Raw genomic sequence first — 18,108 nt, forward strand, 5'->3', positions numbered from 1 at the left:
CTCTGTGGCCATGTCATTGCTTCTGGGCCCAGGAGTCCCCGGGTCTTGCCATATTGCTGGCCATCCAGGTCTCCACCCGGGTTCACAGGGGTCTTTTGAATGTGGTCAGCTTTAGCTTACAACTTCATTGCTGTTTTTTTCCCCCTTTTCCCTTTATCGGTGACCAATGTGGTCACCAGCCAGACCAGGGGGTTTGCTCTGAGGGGTCCCAACCACTTGCCTTGATGGCTCCTGGGCAAACAGCTTACTTGTTCTTGTAGTGATCAATCAGACTGCCATTATTGTTTCTGATTTTTCCTGTTGGTCTTTCTTTCACAAAGAATCCTCTGTTCTTCTAGCCACTCTAGGCTGCCACTTGGCCAACCCATTTCGTTGGGGGTCTTCCTCTTTTTCTCTGACTCTCCAGCTTACCAAACATGATATCCTTCTCCAGTGACTGAAATATGTCTGAAATATGACTGACAGAGTTTGGCCATCTTGGCCTCCAAGGAGCATTCTGGCTGCACTTCTTCTAAAATGGATCGATTGTTTCTTTTGGTAGCCCATGACACTTTCAATATTTTCCTCTAACACCGTAAGTCAAAAGCATCAATTCTTCTATGGTCTTCCTTATTCACTGTCCAGCTTTCACATGCATATGAGGTTAATAGAGAGAGTTTTATTTACTCTTTGCCAATTTGGATGCCTTTAATTTCCCTACATTGCCATATAGCTCTGGCTAATACTTCCAAAACAATATTGAAAAGGAGTGGTGACAAAGGGTTTCCTTGTCTCAGTCCCATTCTCAGAGGGAAGGCTTTCAGTTTCTCCCCATTTAGAGTGATGTAGGCTGTTGGTTTTGTATATATGCTCTTGATTACATTGAGAAATTTCTCTTCAATTCCTACTTTGTTGAGTGTTTTTATCAGGAATGAATGTTGGATTTTGTCAAATGCCTTTTCTGCATCAATCGACATGATCATATGGTTCTTTTCCTTTTTTAAAATTTATATGGTGGATTACATTGATTGTTTTTCTAATGTTGATCCATCCTTGCATCCCTTTTATGAAACCCACTTGGCCATGATGTATTATTTTTTTGATGTGGTGCTGGATTCTGTTGGCTAGGATTGTGTTGAGAATTTTTGTGTCTATGTTCATGAGGGATATTGGTCTGTAGTTTTTTTTCTTAGTGATGTCCTTCCCTGGCTTTGGGAAAAGGGTTATGCTTGCTTCATAAAAAGTTTTAGGAAGTTTTGTGTCCTCTTCTATATTGTGGAATAATTTGAGTAGAATTGGTGATGGCTCTTCCCTGAATGTTTGGTAGAACTCACCAGTGAAGCCATCTGGGCCTGGACTTCTTTTGTTTGGGAGTTTTTTGATAACCTGACCAGTTTCTTCTTTTTGTTATAGGTCTGTTCAAGTTTTCTACTTTACTCTATGTAAGTTTTGGTATGTTGTGCTTTTCTAAAAATGCATCCATCTCTTCTAAGTTTTTGAATTTGTTGGAGTACAACTCTTCATAGTATTTTGTTATTTTCCTTTTGATTTCATTTGGTTCCATTATGACATTGCTCGTGTAGTTTCTAATGTGAGTTATTTGTGTCTTCTCCTTTTCTTTTGTTAGGTTCACCAATGGTTTGTCAAATTTATTAATCCTTTCAAAGAACCAGCTTCTTGTCCTGTTGATTCTTTCTATAGTTTTTCTGTTTTCCATCTCGTTTATTTCTGCACATATCTTTATTATTTCTTTGCTTTTGGTGACTGTAGGTTCTCTCTGTTGGTCAGTTTCTAATTGTTAGAGATGCTGTGTTAATGTGTTAACTTTGGTTCTTTCTTCTTTTTGGATGTGTGCATTTATCACAATAAATTGTCCTCTCAGCACCACTATTGCCGTGTCCCAAAGATTTTGGCATGTTGTGTTTTCATTTGTGTTTGTTTTTAGGAACTTTATGAATTCACATTTAATTTCTTCTTTTACTCAGTCACTTTTCAGCAGGGTGTTGTTCAGTTTTCATGTATTCAACTTTATTTCCTTATTCTTCTTGTTGTTGACGTCTAGCTTTATAGCATTGTGGTCTGAAAAGATGCTCTGTAGTATTTTGATGTTTGTCAATTTATGGAGGCTTGCTTTTGTGACCTAACACATGGTCAATTCTGGAGAATGTCCCATGTGCATGGGAGAAGAAAGTATATTGTGCTCTTATTGGATTGAAAGCTCTGTGCACATCTATGAGGTCAAGTTGGTTGATTGTGTTGTTTAGATCCTCTGTAACTTTGACGAGTTTCTTTCTGGTTGTTCTGTCCCTTTTCGAAAGTGGTGTATTAAAGTCTCCCATTAGAATTGTAGATTTATCTATTTCTTTCTTGAATTCTAGTAAGGTTTGCTTCATACATCTTGGTGGTTTTTCATTGGGAGCATAGATATTTATTATCGTTAAGTTGTCTTGCTGAATTGACCCTTTGATCATGAGATAGTATCCTTCTTTATCTCTTATGCTGGTTTTTGTCTTAAAGTTTACTTTATCAGAGATTAGAATTGCCACTCTGGCTTGTTTATTGTTCCAGTTAGCTTGGTATATATTTTTTCCACCTTTTAACTTTTAGTCTGTTTTTGTCTTTGTGTGTAAAGTAGTCTCTTGCAGGCAGCATATTGAATGGTCTTATTTTCTTATCCAATCTGCCATTCTCTGTCTCTTCACTGTGCATTCAGTTCATTGACATTCAATGTAGTTATCGATAGGTATGGATTCATTGCTGCCATTATATTAATTTTTTGGTAGTGCTATATGTTCCTTTGTTCTGTATGGCTTCTTGTGCTGAGTTTGTGTTTTTTGTGCTGTTTCTTGTCAGTTTTGTCTTAGTTTTCATGTTTGCTTGTTCTGCTTGAAAGTTCATTTTCATGGTAAGTTGGGAAGGTATTAACTCTCTTTGGGGTTACCTTATAGTCTGTTAATTTTTCTCTCCATTTAAGACAATTTATTGTATCCTGTAATCTACCTGACATCCTCACCACCTGAATGTCTGTTCCTACATTTATCCCTTCTTTCACATTGATGTTATTTTGATCTTCAGTTGACCTAACAGCTCCTTTGAATTTGTTGTTGTAGTTTTGTTCTATTCTGGACTCTGCTATACATCGTCTGAATTTCAGGTGGTGTTGCCACACCTGTCAATCTCTGGTTGTTGTCTGTTCTTGTTGGTTTTCAGTCAAAGAATTCTTTTAGGATGTTTTGAAGTGCTGGATTGGCTTTGATAAAATCTCTTAGATTCTGTTTATCCTGGAATGTTTTGATTGCACCATCATATTTGTTTGATAGTTTTGCTGGATAGATGATTCTTGGTTGGCAGTTTTTTTCTTTTAGGGTTTTGTGTATGTGTCCCCATTGCCTTCTTGGCTGCATGGTTTCTGCTGAGAAGTCAGAGCTTAATCTGATTTGCTTGCCTTTGTAGGTGACACTTCTCTTTTCTTTGGCTGTTTTTAGGTTTCTCTCCTTGTCTTTTATTTTGGAGAGCTTGATGATTATGTCTTGGTGACTTTCTTTTGGGGCCTATCCTTACTGGGTTATGTTTGGTTTCTTAAATATTTATTGTCTCATATTTCAAGATGTTACAGAAGTTTTCTTCCAGAAGCTCTTCAACTATCTCCTCTGTGGACTTCTCTGATTCTTCCTGTTCCGGAATGCCAATAATTCTTAAGCTGTTCCTCTCCATGTTATCCAGCATGAATCTTAGACTCTCTTCAGATTTTTTTATCCTTTTATCTGCTTGCTCTTCTAACTTAGCAGTATTGAGAGATTTGTCTTCCAGCTCGCTAGTTCTGGCTTCCATCTCTTCTATTCTGCTCCTTTCCCCTTTCAGTGTATTGTCCATTTCTGATATTTTATTACTAATCATCTGGACTTCTTTTTGTAGGTTTTGAATTGTTTCTAATGTTATATCAATCTTGTTTGATTGCTCTTGTAGTACTTTCCTGACTTCTTCCGTGTTTTCCTTCACCCTTTTTCGGAGCATTTGAATTTGTTTCCATATCATTCTTCTGAATTCTTTCTCAGGCAAATCCAAAACCTTCTCTTCTTCTTCTGGGAAGCCTTTGTCTGTCTCCCGCTCATTTGTCTCAGCTACTTTTTTCTGTTTTGAGATCTTTTCTTGTGTTTTGTTTGTCATTTCCAGTAGTTATGTGGGATTTTTAATGATTAAAGGGATGTTTGTTGTTGTGTTACTAAGCTGACTGTGTGTCTCCTGATGGATATGATCAGGAGATAGGCTTTCCTTTTTGCATATAATACTTAGCAGCTGTTATTTTCTCTTGTCTTAATGGTGAAATATTATGGGGTATTCTTGTAGCTTGGCTATATGGCCATGGTTGCTGTCTCTTCTTGGTTAACATAGGGAGAAAAAGCTTCCACCTCCAGGAAAAACGTGTGATCAAAATGACCAAAAGCAAATGCAATATAGCAGAGACAAAACCCACCAGTTTGAAACAAAAATAAAACTTTGGCCAACTGTCCCATCACCTTACTACACAGGCAGTATGTGTGCACCATAGAAGCCTCTAGTAGTGAGTGGGGGTGTCCACTCACTCAGGCCCCTCCTCTAGTCACCACCATAGAGGTGCACCAATAGATATTGAAAAGTTAATGGGAGAAAGATTGTCTACTATTTTTGTCTCTGAAGGTCAGTTGGGTATCTGTGAGTATACAGCATTTTACAGATTGTCCATATGGTTTGTCTGTCAGGCCTGACGGGTCTGCTTTTTTCTTGCTAGATAGGGTGAAGTAAAGGGTACTGCACGAGTTAATTTTAGGGCTTCGATCCCAAGGTTGGTATCATAAGCAGCTGCCAAACTCTTTCCCTCTGTGCCGTGTGAAAACTGTGGGCTCAGCAATGGACTTTTTTTTGGGAGGATGCGCACCCACCCGCCTGAACGTGTCCATGCTTGGCAAAGAAGATGTGACAGGGAAGAGAAAGAAAAAACTGTGTAGAATCCCCTGCACTTCTTTTTGCAAATATCACTGCACCACTTTTAGTGCTGGTTTCCTGTGCTGGTCTGGCTGTAGCCCTGCCCTCTGAACTCTGCCCAGGCAGGGTGACCGCATAGGGAGTCCCGTCTCAAGTGGTACCTAACCTGCAGTATTTTCCTTTACATCATGATTTTTCTACTTGCGCATGTGGGGAACTGAAGCCCTGCACCTTATGCTAGATCCATAGCTCTGGCGCTGTTCCGTGAGTGCAGCTTCTCTGGTTTTTCAATCCCTCCCCCATGGAGCCTTTCCTACCTGCTGTCTCTGCCACCACCAAAACTGGAACTATCATGTAAACCTTTGATGGTTTTGTATCACATTGATATTGGCCCATGTCAAGGCATCGTTGCTATCACTATGAGACTAGGTCACCAGAAAGGACGTTTGTAAAAATGATGGTTGATTTGTCGTCATTCTCTCAACAGTCCTAGAAATGGTTGTTTTTATTACCCAGTCTTACAAATTAGGAAATGATGTGTGACAAATATTATAAACTTGTTTGAGGGATCCTTCCAAGAAGACATCTATGTTATGACATAGGTTCTGTGTGGCAGAGGGTCCGATGGCTACATTTATATATATAGACTTTCATTCTTAAAAGATGCTTCAGGCTTTGTGTGGTCTGCCAACCTCGAGCAAGGCACGCTGGTGTTCTTCCTTCAATCTGAAACTTCTGTCAGTTGAGACATTGCTGGACAATATTTAATGACAGCTTTCAGCTCCATGGAGTCCTGGGTGGTAGAATGGTTAATGTGCTCAGCTGCTAATAGACAGCTTGGAGGATTAAGTGGAGTCCTGGTGTGACGCTGTAGGATAATACACTGGACCAATTTGAATGCAAGGTCGGTGATTCAAACTCACCAACTGCTCCTCAGAAGCCCTATCCGGGGTCTTTGTGCATCAGAAATGACTTGAAGGCACTTAACAACAAGAGGTACCTAGGAAGAAAGGCCTAGTGATGTACTTCTGAAAAATAAGTCATTGGTATCTCTTCTGAGAACAGTTCTACTCTGACACACATGGGGTCACCATGTGTAGGAATACAAACAATGCACCGGTTTTTTTAGCTCCATATTTTTTATGAAATAGTTCACTGATGTGAAGCAGGATTTAGGTGGGCAATTTAGTCTAAAAAAGCTCCGTCTCTAGCTCTGTTTCTGCTTCTTTCTCTCCTTCTCTCTCTCACCTAAACAGTGGTAACTTTCAGGTTATTTACAATTCTGACTCACTAGTAAATGAATCATAATTTGAACCAACGAATTCACTGGTTTTTATTTAGTAGGGCATTTTAAATAATAAAATATTCCGTACTGTCTTCAAACCTCATGGAGCCCTGTCTATTTTAATACCAACTTTCAGAAGACTCATTAGTAATTAATGAAATCATTAAGAAAGGCTCATGGTGACTGACACTCTCGTGGCAACCACCATTCTCCTCTTGTACTCAGTGGAAATGTCATTAGCACCACAGGTTTGATTTGGGGGGTAGGGTGGGTGGGTGGAAATGGAGGGAATTTGATTGCCTGAAGTTTTACAACAGCCATCAGTTACAACTGAGAGCTGTGAGTATGTTCCCCCAAGTTTCTTTACTTAGGAACTATGCTGGGGGAAGTTTTCTAAAAAAAAAAAAATCCTTTCATTCATCCAATGCTAGTTTAAAGAAATCCTGCTAATACCATGTTTTCACTAAAATGGCATTGTGTGGCTCAACTCAATTAGCAAAGATGTAGTGTTGAAAGTCACCCCCTGTTTTCACACATTTCCTTCTTTCTTGGCATTGCTTAGAATTATTCTTCTCTTCTCCCTTTTAGGAACAGAATTTGGCATAAATAAATGATAACTGAGAAAATGGTATAAACAGAAGAGTCAATGCAGAGATTCTCTAGCCTCCCACTGTAGGTCAGGATAATATTTTGCAGCAAGTGGTTTCCCACAAGAAAGATGTGGTTCCGCCTGCTGCAATTTAATTTGTGTTTTAATAAAGAAACCCACGTTCTGTCCTTAATTACTCAAAGTGGAACATGAAACCCCCCCTCAAAAAAAAAAAAAAAACCTTTCAGACAGTTAATGCAATGAAACTGTTAAATCAAAATGGACTGTTTTGCCAGAGTACTGCCCACAAAATGGAATTTGGTACATTTCATACCCCAATGAATTTAAATTGTATGGAGCTGATATTTAATACAAATGCAACTGCCAGTTGAATCTGCATACTTAATATGCATTCTCAAACTCTCAGAACTAAGCAGGTGATCTATGGGACACAAAGGGATCATCCTTCTCTCAAAGAGAATATTTTATGACCAGGCAGTTTAAAGGCACTGACATAAACAACTGTTTGCAGCTCTCTCATTCTCTCATCTTCAAAAGTCAAAAAGTACATGTAAGGAGATGCTGTTTTACAAAAGCATTTTAGAAAATCACTTGAAATGTTTTCCTTTTCCTATGGGGATATCTGAATATTTGATAGGTACTCAAGAGAGTCCTTATAATTTACTTCATTTCTCTCCCCCCCTCCTTTTTTTTTTTTTTCAGTGAGGGTTAAAAGAATAGTGTGAATGCACAAAGCTGAAGCCTGTTTTCTCTTGGAAGTGGAAGTCTAATTGCTTAAATCAGAAATGCTATTTATTGTTTTTACACCAAGACCGAACATTCCAGACTTTCTAGGATAGTGTCAATTTCTAATGTCTAGCTCAATTTAATTTCATCATTGATACAATGTCACCAGCAATGGGTTGAAACATAACAACAGTTGTGACAATGAGCTGTGCATAGGGTCGCTATGATTTGAAATTCACTCAACAACACCTAACAACAACCTTTGTCAGAATTGTACCTGAATAAGTGGCTGGAATAGAAGACACATATTTTGCTACATTTTATTTGGCCTAACTTTTGATTCCTAATATATGGTCACTCTCATCTTAAACATGCTTGTATTTGGAAAACCATTATAAAAAAGGACTTTTTTTTTTTTTTTTTTTTTTTTTAGGTATACTGCTGTGGCACTGTAGGATAAGCACTGGAGTGCAAGGTCAGTTTGAACTGCAAGGGTTGGCAGTGCAGATCCACTAGTCACTCCTTGGAAACCCTGTACAGTCTTGCTATGAGTCAGAATCGACTTGACAGCACTAAAAAACAACAACAACAATTCCTCACAAATAAAATGAACAGCCCACATTTTCAAGTGCTTGGTGGAGAAGAGTTTCAGACTGAAAACAGAGATGGTGTGAGTTTACAGAGATCTCCCTAGCTGCAGCATTTCACCTGGTTTAGTTCTGGAATTCTAACTCCTCTGGGACTCAATGCTCTCTACTGTACTTTGTCCAGCTGGATAAGCAATCACAGTGGGGAGGTGATTCTATGAAGCTCAGAGCTGTGCTCACCTTATATTTGGAATTGGATCATATTAGTCAACCCACTTATTGGTGCTAGGTGCTGTCTGCAGAGTCATAAAGATATATATGATACCATCTCTATCTCCACAGAGTTTGCAATGTAGTTAGGGAAGCCAGGCATGTACCCATGAAATACAAACTTGCTGTACAAGTTGGTGGTGAACATGCCATTACTACAGAGGATGCAGACAATGATAAAGATTGCAGTTTTCAAAACCACAATGTAGGAAGCCAGGCCAGCAAACAACCTGGACTCGAAAACTAGCAGATTTCAAAAAAAAAAAAAGAGAGAGAGAGAGAGATAAGAGCTGTTAGTTCCAGTGTAATCTGGAACCTGAAGTTTTATGAGCTTTAAAGCTACTCTTTAAATTCTTTCACGTTTCTCTTAAAAAATGGATCTACTAAATAATGTCCTTTCCATATGGTGAAAAGTACATTAAAGGGAAAACAGGTTGATGAACAGGACAAATGTTTAAATTGTTCTCACCCCGCGGTAGGTTAGCTCCCCTCTCTCCCTTGCTCTGGATGAAGATGTAAAATAAATTGCCCAAATTTATTGAAGCCAGATTAGAGGGTCCCAGCAGAATTATTAATTCTAGAATGCCTATGTCTCTGAACCTCCCAGTGACAACAGAGGAACTCCAGACTTTCATAGACTTTCAGAACAGTTCTTGTGAGAGATTCCATGGATGGTATCTCTCAGAAGATTGGGGGGGTTAGGTGGACAATAAGGGGAAGAATTGATGGATAAACACCAGTTAAGGTGCATAGTATGTCCCCCACTCAGACTAAATGACCTTCACATGCCCTCCAGGGTGGACCCAGGAAAAACATCACTCTACTTACCTTGTTCTGTTTCTCAGAGCCTGTCTAACACCGACAGAAACCCCATCGTTAGAATTCTCTCTGCCCTCAGGAACATTTTCCTGTTAGGGGGAAAATAAGGCCAGAAAATTGTTGCTATGGGCTCTGTTTTGTGGAAGTTAAAATGCTAGAGCAAGAATCTGATTGCTTGATAGCTTCATCTCTCTTTCTCTCTCTCTCCCCCCACCCTTTCTCGCTCTCCCCCTCTCTCCCATCCCCACCTTTTTCTTCTCTCGGTCCCTCCCTCCTCTGGACTTTCAATCCTGCCCCCACTCCGGGCCGTAGGGAAGCCTTACAGGTTGTCAATGAAACATGGAATTATTTCCTTTGATGGCTTAGATAATAGTAGAAGCCAAGGCAATGAGTGAGGTCGACTGAAACCAATGCAGTCCTGCCCGGGATTGGAGAGCCAATCGCAAGAGCAGAGGGCGGGGCGTCGGCGCCAGCAGATAATTGCTAAGTGCATCGCTAGCACAGTTGGTCAGAGCTGCTGAAAGGTCTGGTCGCAGAGACAGGAACGCGTAATCCTCAGCGTGCTTTCCACCCGACAGCATCCTTTCACCGCTAGGCAGCGAGCCTCTGGGCACCAGCCCCTCTGCTCCGCGGAAAAGGTACTTCTGACTGCGTCCCGGGGTGGAGGGTGGGGGGTGGCGGGGGATGCTGCTCCTGCTTTTCCATCCCCTGTGGCTTGCAATTTAGCATATGTAAAAGGATTGCTGAAAGAAGAGAAAAGTTTAGGGGAGGAAACGTGACAAAGGTGGGAAAACACCGTTTTGTTGGGAGGAAAACAAGCTGACAATTTGGAAAACTTCTGAGCTGTCAAGAACTGGGCTTGTTTACTACTCTTAATTAGCTCAGCTCAGATTTGTCGAAATAGGTCTGGTGTTGGGGCTAGCAAACCTGCAGCGCTGGGTTGTAGATTCAGGTTCGTTGGGCGAAGGGAGTTGGAGTCCCTGAATGTGCCTTTCCTTGGGTACCCATCATTGGGAGCTTGGTTTTCAGAAACATGATTGGTAGGTTGGATTTTCTACTGTAGTGCCTGCACACTATACATTATCTTGACTTGTATTTTCCAAACTATTGTGACCTTCAACTTGAATCCTTTCTCAAACTTCTCTAGCTATCTTTTCTCCTCCCTCTTGTCCACACTGTCTCAGTTCATGTTATTTGGCAGAAGAAATAATTCCACACACACTGGGGTGTGGAATGCTGTCTGTCCTGTTTGACCCAATGGACACCTAGTTGTCACACAAGTTGGTGAAAAAAAAAAAAAAAAAACTCTCAGAGGAAAAGAAATCGGTCAGTCATTAGCTCCCCAAAACTCTGAAAGACTTCCCAGTTTGGTGTATACTGACATAAAAGGAATGGAGCTCAGTTTTATATTGTGCAAAGGTGACACCCATATCAGAGCTGGAATGGCCAGCCCTGAGAGTCCTAGGAGCTCTGGGATGTGGATGCTGGTGGGAGGGTCATGCTCCTCAGGACTGACTCTGTTTAGGTGCGCAGGTACCTCTGTGGCAGAGAACTTTCTGGAGCCACCATCCACACTGCTACTGTAAACTGATCTTCAAGTCAAAAAGCTTGCCACGGCAAGCAGCTTGTCCAGGCTAGCAGCACACCTGATCCTTCCAAATGTGGGAGTGAAGGGCCTCACCTTTAGTCATGGAGCTATGTTCACTTCTGCCAAGGAAAGGTGTTACCTAGGTGAGCCTCCTAGCCTCCTAAAGTATAAAAGTGTTGTGTTTGGTCTTGAACTTCTTCCCTTATTTAATGTAGACTCCTATTTTCATGCCAGCGTACTTCACCACAGAGTCCTGGTATGGTGTTCTGGGTTAATGTGTTGGACTGCAAGGTCAGTTTGAACTGCAAGGTTGGTGGTTCAAGCTCACCAACCACTCCTTGGAAACCGTATACAGGGTTGCTGTGGGTCAGAGCCGACTTGACAGCACTTAACAGCATCATACTTCACCAGGTGTGTATGAAGCTGCCAGTTCAGGGCTGAACTTGGGTGGATTTGCTCTGATTTCTGCCTTAGAACGGAAGCTGAAAGTTTGATTCCCAAGTCAGGCAAGAAATGAATGCTCTGGGAAGGATTCTCCTGAAACACCTTTTCCCTCTGACACCTGCTGAGGTGTAGAGGGCAGCCCCCTTTCTCTGACTGTGCAAATCACTTTCACTTTTTAATTCTCATTTTCTTTAACCCTCATAACAGGTTTTCCTCCACCTCCTTTAGGCAGCTATTTTGGGTGTAAAGTATTATTCTGGATGCTTTACTCACAATGGTTAAAAACAACAACAACAAAAAAAACCTGTCTCTCTCTCTCTTTTTTTTTTTTTTTGGTCAGGATACAGCTAGCATTTCTTTGCACATGCTGTCTGCCAGTCTACAAAACAAAGTTGTTGTCCTGCAAATTAGAATTCCTTTGAATTGGGTAGGGTTGGGAGGGGGACACCAGGAAGGGAAGCTCAATTTTTCTCTACTGTTGGACATATTCAACTGAGGGGATTCTTCCTCTGTATCCTTACTGGACTATGTGACCCCCAGAGAACCCACACAGTAGTTTGTGCATCTGGATTGGAGACAGACAGTAATAAAACTAGAGAAAAATGCTTTGGAGTCGATGTGGTGTCTAGAAAAAGAAACAGGGAGCAAAATTGGGGGGTCCCTTCAGTTGATGCTGAGCTGCTAGATTTCTGTCATGATAGAGGACATTAAAAGTAAGGCTTTTCAACCAGCTTCTGGATGGTGACTCATGCACAGAGGAAAAGACAGGCAGGGGGTGGGGGTGGGGGAAAGTACAAGTGGGACACACTAGGGTGCTTGCTTTTTCTCCCTCCTCCTTGTTCTTCTTCCTTGTATCTCCCCATTTGGAACAGAGATCATTAAAATAACAACTTTAGACTAAAAAAAGGATAATAGGAGCTGAAGAATAATTGACGAAATGCAAAACACCATCATCACAGCCTCACCTTGCATGGGGTGTGAAACCCAGGATTCCGCCCCTCTGCTATGATCCAGCGTGGAGAATTTAATCTGGGCTGATTAGCCCCTTCTGAGGTGGATGTCTGTTTATATGTGAGGGATCTGATTGATGTTCAGGAAATTAAATTTGTTGCTTATCATTTCATCAAACATGATAGGTTTAACCAGGACCTGGGAGAAGCCTCATCCATTGATCTAGTGATGTCTCTTCTCTCCCCAACTGGCCAATTAGGATCTCTCCCATTTAACCAGTGTGATGTAAATATGCTGCCTCCTTTTGCTTTCACAAGCCCTGTGTGATTTACCTGGAAAGTAAAGGTCCCTTCTGTATTCTTCAGTCCCTCCATCTCCATCATCCTCTCTCTTACCCCTTTTCATCTTAAACACATCAGCAACTAATCTCATTGCCAGCCTGCTTTCATCTTGTCATTTTGTGCTGATTTTCCTGTTAAAGAAACCTGTCCCCTGAAATAGGATTGAAAACATATTAAAATTTTTATCAAAGAAGAGCCTTTTAGCCTTCCCTTTTAAAATGTAATTTTGTGGTTTTGTGAAAATCAAATAAGCAGGTTTATTGTGTTAGGTGTTTGGGTAAATGTTGTTAAAACATCTTCTCTTTTTTGTTTGTGGAAGTGTTAACTCCCAGGTGAACCTAGGGGAGGGTGCATCTGGTTTGGAGCATCCTCTGGAAGTTGAAGAGGTTGGAGTGAGATACTGCCATTTATTCAAGATGGGGGTGAAGGCTGTTGTAGGCATGAAAATGTATTTACTGTACTTTGTTATCACCCCCCACTCCCAATTCATTGTTAAGGAAAACTTCATCTGATTGACTTTCACTCACACTCATGTGCTCCCTTTTCGCGTCCTAGATGGGAGCGATTTCACATTCAAGCAGGTAACTGAATAATCTTATTTAACCTGATGTATAGGAACATCTTTCTTTTTTCCTTTCCTTTGGGCTCTTTCTTTCTGTTATTTAAGGGCACCCGTTAGGGATGAGACTGAATTTTAGATACCCTGTTCACACCACTTCTGAAAGAGTTAAACTGGGATTGTCAGGAATTCTGGGATGTATATAGGGAGACTGTCCTGTGGGAGCAATGAGGTAATCCTTTCGCCAGCTCTGTCCTACACGGATTTCACAAGAGCACCTGGGATGGTGCAGCTAACCTGCGTGAGCCTGACAGGATGGATGTTTCTGAGAACAGGCCTATTTGATGCACGGGGACTTCTCACCAAGCACAAGCTTTCTGGGCTTCCACTTGCTTGACCACTGTCCCCTCTGCCCCTCCCCCACCTCACACACAGACAGGACTGACCTTGGAATCATTAGCAAGAAGTGAAGTTTGTCTTCATCCTTCCAGTTTCTTGGTTCTTTGTGCTTTGTTCACCCCTAAACCTATCTATCTATCAAGAATTAGAAAAGATCAAGTGTGTTCATTGATCCTAAGGTGTGAATAGGTAGCATTGTTGCCACAATACTGGTATCTACTAGTGGGACTGAGCAGAGAGAGTTTGAATAGGAAGTGTATTAGGAAATTGTGACCCTTGCTTTATTGTGAAGGCTGACTCACAGCGCTCGGGTATCACGTTAACAAATATTTGGGATCTGGCACTTGGGGCTTAGTCCCTCATATTTGACCCTGGGTAACACCCAATGCCCTTTCTAATCTTTTGTTACCTCATATGTAAAGCCAGAGGCTTGGACCATATTCTCATAACCCCTTTCTGCTCTGACCTTCTCTCTGGACTTTGCCGCTGTACTCCTGAACTCAGGCAGTGATGCTATAGCCCGAGAAGGACTTGGAGTTTGCAGAGCATACCCCACTGTGTGCAGTGGGGATCGGCAATGCCCTCAGAGCTAGAATCCGTGAAGACAGGTTGGAGGAGTGGTGGATGCTACACCAGAGGAAAGACAGGCTGAGGGGTGATGTAATAACTGATTTTGGTTTAGGAGGGGATGTTATATGGAGGATGGCGACCAGCTGTTCCCCATCTCCAGTAAGGACTGAGCGAGAGAAAATAGACCGAAATTGCAGCAGATGGACTTAGATTAGGTATGAAGAAGAATTTTCCATCAGTAAGAGTTGTTAAAAAGGGAAGGTTGTGGAGCCTCTGTGATGATCTTCAGGAACTGGTTAAACAGAAGCTTTTAGCTGGAAGAGAAGCCAGAGGACTATGACGAGGTGGCAGGCTGAGGGCCATGGAGCCCAGGCATCTGAGCCCTCTCCCAGCTAGGCTTCCTTTCTCTGAACCCTTACATCACTCAGAGCCTCTTGAAGTGGCTGGAGATCAAAGTCCTAACACAAGTGGGGAGAGGAGGACTATTAACCCCTTGGTGTGCCCTCTAGGGCACAGAGTCCCCTCCCTTCTCCATCCTCTCCCGCCCCTCCCCCCCAGCAGTACAACTGCTTCTACTGTCCCTTGCCCAGGGATCTCGCATCAAGTCTAATCCTTTCATTTCCAGACGTGGCAAATGAGGCCCAGAGGTATCAGGCCTTGGCGTCTTCACATAGTGACTTGATGGCAGAGCTGGGACCACAGTCAAGGTCTTCTACTTCTCAAGTCAATGTTGTTTGCTTTGTAGCTCATTTTCTTCTTGTTTCCAAATTGAATAGGCCATTTGCGTTTTCTGGGCTCCTAATTTCTCTTTAACCAAATGGCAGAGACAGGGACACCTGCAGTTAAGCAGTATTTATTGAGTGTCCATTGCTAATACTGTGCACTAAATTCCAGCTTCCCTGCTTTATGCAGCAAACTTTTTAGTTCTGAGGAAGAGGTTGGTGGGGGCTGCTGAGTTGTTGTAAGGCCAAGGGTGGCTTGGCGGGGATGTGTGCCAGAAATGGAAGCAGGAAGGAGAGGGACAGGTGGAGAGAGGAGAGATGAGGGGGGGAAAAAAAAAAAGATTATTCCATCAGAATTTTTCAAAAGTAAAGACTTTAGGTATCTAATTGAAACTCATCATTGGTTAAGAGAAATGAGAGAAATAAATGAAATAAGCATATACTTTGAGAAAGACACTTTGCCAATTACATTTTACAAAATAAAACAGACTTTTGAATTTCAGATTCTCATTCTAGAGAGAATCTTTAACAATGTGGAGCTGAAATTTTACATTTCTTCCAGCCAGATTTGATTCATTTGTGGGTAGATATATCTTTTGGTTTTGCTTGGAGTCCTCTGTAGGGAGCATTAGTGGGTGGGTGGGGAGAAGACCCAGGAAGGAGAGGGTGCATAAGCAGCACAAGAGGTGGGCCATCTCAGGGCCCAGAGGAGGGCCTCCAGGTTGGTCAGGGAGAGGAGTAGGGTGCTGCTGTCAGATGGCAGCCTCAGGAAAACAGAGCCACACATGCTTGAGAATGAGTTACAAGTTGTGTAGGGTTTGAATTGGGTGGTTTGAGCCACATAGGAAGCAAGATAAATGGCCAGAATAGCACCACAAGATAAATGTATAATTAGTAAGTACATGTGCATAGTGATTGAAAAAAAGAAAGACAGCACCTAGGTTTGTACTGAGCTAGGCACCCTGAGGGCAGGGCTGGATCGGCAGCGAGCATCCATCAGTGAGAGCATGGCACTTCCATGTCCGGAGCTCACCGGCATCCCTCTCTGCTAACAAAGGCATCCAGCCCTGAGGAGGTCCACCAGGATGAAGTTGTGGTCCTTTTTGTGGGAAGTGTCTTTGCATTTCCATAGCCTATGTATATATATGGAAAGATTGTCACTTACAGAGACAGCCAAGTCTCATGTATGTCCAGAAAATGGCTGAGACAGAAGGTGTAGAGGAGTCAGTGAGAGAGGACATGTTGGACTGGGCTGACCAGGGTAGGCTATCTGGCTGCCAAGGATGTGAGACAAGCTTGAAAACTGTGAAGAAAGTTGAGAAGATGAAGAAAAGAAAGAGGAATGAAATAGCAAGAGAAACTGGGACCCAAGGTAGTGAGAAGGTCGTCTTAAGAAGGTACATGAGGAGAGAACTGTGAGAAGATGTGTCAGACAGACAGGCCAGGCTAGAGTGCCCTCACTTCTCATCCCGCCCAACCATTGTGTCCTTTTCACCCAGCATGCTGTTCAGTTATGTTCACACCTCTGTCTTTAATTTTGATGCCACAAATTGGGACTGGTGATGGTGATTGTGTGCTGTGGAGTTGGTGCCGACCTATGATAATCCTATATAGGGTTTTTGAAGCAGTAAACCCTTATGGGAGTAAAAGCCTCATCTTTCTCTTGGGAGCAGCTGCTACGATTCTGACTGTTGACCTTGCAGTTAGCAGTTCAACTCGTAACTCACTATGCTACCAGTGTTCCTTTGGAATTAGGATATAATGAGGGAATATTAAGGAAGTCTTTCGGTGGCACAAATGAGTAAGCTACTAGCTAAAAGGACTCCTGTTGTGACTCTGCAGAATCAAACCCATTAGCTCTTCCTCAGAAATCTTATACAGGGTGACAATGAAAAGACTGAAGTTGTCAAGTACTTCATTTTTCTTGGATCCATCATCAACACTCATGGAAGCTGCAGTCAAGAAATCAAACGATGTATTGCATCAGGCAAATCTGTTGCACAAGACGTTTTTAAAGTGTTGAAGAGCAAAAATGTCAGCTTGAGGACTAAGGTGCACCTGACCCAAGCCATGGTATTTTTAATAACCTCATATCCATGCAAAAGATGGGCAGTGAATAAGGAAGATCATAGAAGAATTGATGCTTTTGAGTTATGGTGTTGGAGGAGAATATTGAAAGTGCCATGGGCTGCCAAAAGAACCAACAGATCTGTGTTGGAAGAAGTGCAGCCAGAGTGCTCTTTTGAGGCCACGATGGCCAAACTTCATCTCTCATACTTTGGGCATATTGTCAGCAGGGACCAGTCGCTGGAGAAGGATATCATGTTTGGTAAGGTGGAGAGTCAGAGAAAAAGAGAAAGACCCCCAGTGAGATGGATTGACAAAATAGCAACATCAATGGGCTCAAGCGTGGCAACAATTGGGAGGTTGGCCCAGGACTGTACAGTGTTTCTATCCATTGTGCATAGGGTCGCTATGAGTCAATACTGACTCAATGGCACCTAACACCTACAGACATCTATTATTAATTATAAAATGGAATGTACAATTCTAGGCTGTAGAATCAACTCAATGGCACTTAACAACAACAACAACACTACCCAAAAAGTTGATGATTGGAACCTGGAGGTGTTTCAGAACAAGCCTCATAATCTACTTCCAATGATTACAGCCTTGAAAATCTTATGGAGCACAGCTCTCCTCAGACACACAACAAGGCAAAGTGTATTAAACATGATAGTGGTATGTTCTGGATGCATGATTGATCTTATCTGAGGTGCTCAGAGGAGGCCTCTTGGAGAAAGTAAAGTCTAAGTGGGACTGGCGGCGGATACAGTGGAGGGTGGGGAAGGAAGGGAACATTGCAGATTTGAGAGAAGCGTTGCGGTAGAGAGAACCACATTTGCAAGACTCATAAGCATGAAATAGTATGGTGTGTCTGACAATATGCAGTACTTTGGCTTTGCTGAATCTGAACATATGAGCTATCTGAATGGGGAAAGGTAGGTGTTGTTGGTGCTCTTAAAGGTAAGGAGGGACCAGCAGACCTAACTGAGGAGCTTGGACTAAGCAATTTGAAAAGACAGGTTTTAGGCAGGAAAGGATGCAGTATCATTTGCATTTCTGAAAAAAAAAAAAAAAAAAGATACTTGGTCTTCATGAAATGTAGAGTTGCAGTGCAGTTTGGGAAAGGAGGAGTAAGTCTGGGATCTGGGGTTGTTAAATGCCATAGAATTGGTTCTGAGTCATAGCAACACTTTGTACAACAGAATGAACCACTGCCAAGCCCTGCGCCA

This window comes from Chrysochloris asiatica, unplaced genomic scaffold (assembly GCF_000296735.1).
Source record: "Chrysochloris asiatica unplaced genomic scaffold, ChrAsi1.0 scaffold00035, whole genome shotgun sequence".
Lineage (NCBI taxonomy): Eukaryota > Metazoa > Chordata > Mammalia > Afrosoricida > Chrysochloridae > Chrysochloris > Chrysochloris asiatica.